This window comes from Cannabis sativa, chromosome 9 (genome assembly GCF_029168945.1).
Source record: "Cannabis sativa cultivar Pink pepper isolate KNU-18-1 chromosome 9, ASM2916894v1, whole genome shotgun sequence".
Classification (NCBI taxonomy): Eukaryota; Viridiplantae; Streptophyta; class Magnoliopsida; order Rosales; family Cannabaceae; genus Cannabis; species Cannabis sativa.
Window position 1 is genome coordinate 15995273 of NC_083609.1, and position 2781 is coordinate 15998053.

A 2781-nucleotide genomic window follows, 5' to 3' on the forward strand; every position below is an offset into this window, starting at 1 on the left:
TAGGATTGAATTGGAAAATATGGTATTATTGAAAGAAGGAGAAGTGGTTGAAATAAAGTGACAAAATTGTAACTAGATAATGGTCATATTAGTGGCCGACCTTAGTGTTGATTTTTGCCTAATATTTTATTCTTTTTTTTAATCCATATAACTCAGCCCTAAGCCCTAGTTGAAACACTATAAAAGGAACATGATGCTCTCATCTCATCCACTTGATTTTCAACCTGCCAAAAATCTAGTTTTCTCTGTCAGACAACTAGTAGATGAGAGACACCTTCTATAGTGATTCAAACCCTCCTTCATTGTTCTTCCTATTTCAACCTATAGTAATAGAGTGCCATGCCCACACATAGTAAGTCAAGTACTCAATCATGGCGAGTAAGACGGTGGTAACCAAATCCGAAGGAGAGAAAGAGATCTAGGCTCAGATCTTGATAATACTCTACGATAGAAAGGAACAAGGGTTAAAGATCTGAGCGAAAAGAGTCATTATTGTTGGAATATATTTTACCAGGACCTAGATTTACTAACAAATATATTTTTTTAACATCCTAAATATGAACTTCTAAAACGATATAAAATAAACACATAAAAGGTATGAGAAATCTTACATTAGTTGCAAGGGAATTAAATGACTCCTTTCACTCAGATCTCTAACCCTTGTATCCTTTCTATAGCAGAGTATAATCAAGATGTGAGTCTAAAACTCTTTCAGTTGTTTTGATTCTTCATAGCCTTACACACTATGATTGAGGACTAACTTGATATGGGTGGGCATGCACTCAATCACTAAGGCTAGAATTTTGATGGTGAAAAAAACTAAAAATTTTGAAATAGTAGAGAGAAAAGAAGAAGAAAAAGTCTCAAAACACTAGTTGACTGACATAATGAAAACTAGGTTTTGAAGTATTAGAAGCATTAGTTGGATAATGAGACCTTTCTTTTCTTTTTATACTAATTCACTTAGAGTTAGGAACGAATTATTTGGAATAAAAAAATGATAAAATAATAGCAAAAATAAGACCCTATGACCGGCCGCAAGTGGGCCCACCACTAGTTAGATTTTTGCTATTTTTTTCAATCATTTATCTATTTTTCACAAATAGCATTTTTGCAATTTTAATCCTATAAATGCCAAGAATATTTATTTAATAATTAAATTAATTATCAAATAAAATTGTTATTTATATTATTTATTAATTAGACTCCATAAAGTCTCTTAATTAACAAATAAACCCTAAAATTCAATTTCTTCACAATCAAGCCATATCTTAGTAAAAATTCATAAACTAGACATAGTCTAATTTTAGAATTATATAATTGATTAATTAAAATCAATTAACTGAGTCTTACAAGCAGTTTGTCTCAACTAGTATGGGGACCATGGACCTATATAACCGAGCTTCCAATAAGCAGATCTAGAATTTACCAAGTAAATTCTCTAACTTATTAATTCCTCTTTGCACCACTATAGATTTGGAATTGAACTCTCAATTATATAGAACGCTCTATATGTTCCACGATATAAATACGCTATGAGATTATCCATTTGTTATTATCCTAATAATCAATGATCCTCTATAGATGATCTACACTGAGTAAGGACCAATTTACCGTTACACCATTTAATATATTTTATCCTTAAAACACTTAGCTACCTATAAATGATATTCCAGTGAACTAATATAATCGCTGAAATGAGTACTCAACCATTTATCTCTGTTAAGCCAAGCTCGAAGGAAATCATCGTTTGACTTCTATATCTGGATAGAAGTTATAGATTCCGTATCTATGATTAGCGCTCCCATTCAATTGAACTACCATGTCCTTAACCTATATGTCACGAGAAGAACCATTTGATCGACTTTAACGAACATATTTAAGAACACAAATAATGCAACTGAACTAGAACCTAATCATCTCAGGATTGAGATCACTTGATCTAAGATCAACTAGATGATATTGAGTTGAATAGATATTACGGTAAGTTTACCATATCTGATTCAAGTTCAATATTGTTCTCTTCCGATCCATACTCCATACATCCAACCCAAGCTTACTTTAAATAATGCCCTGGAAAGGACATAGCACTTATCCAAGGTGCAAGTAAACTACATTGTAAATTATCCTATCAATTACACCCTAATTACTAACAAATCATATGAATATATTTAATCACACAATCTTGATTACTTTTCACTGTGTTGACGATACAATAAATAAGAATATCAATGTGATAATGATTTGGATGAATTTATAAATCAAATAAACAAATAAATGATCACATGAACCAAATAACACACTAAATAAGTAATGAAAATAAATCTATTTTTTTATTGATAATTGAATAGAAAAGATTACATTAAAATAGAGTTTTTTTTAGGGCACAAAACCCAACAATTATATTCCGCTGCAACCAATGTAAGGTTTTCTAAAACTTTTATGTGTTTAATTTTATTGTTTTAGATATATTCATATTTAGGATGTTAATCAACATACTTGTTAGTAAATCTAGAACATGGTAAAATATTCCCAACACATCCCACGTCATGTAGGAAAAAATTGGGATAACAATCTTGATTTTATTTTCTTATTAATTAACTAAATTTTATTTGAACTTTAGTTTTTTTTTTTTTTTTTTTTTAATTTTTGATTTATTTAATAATTTTTTATTGGGAATATGAGGTAGAGCACTCATATATTGACACATGTTAACTTAATCAAATTTAATAGGACTTAGTGGAAATGGTGGTAACAGTTGCATAAAAAACGTTACATTTG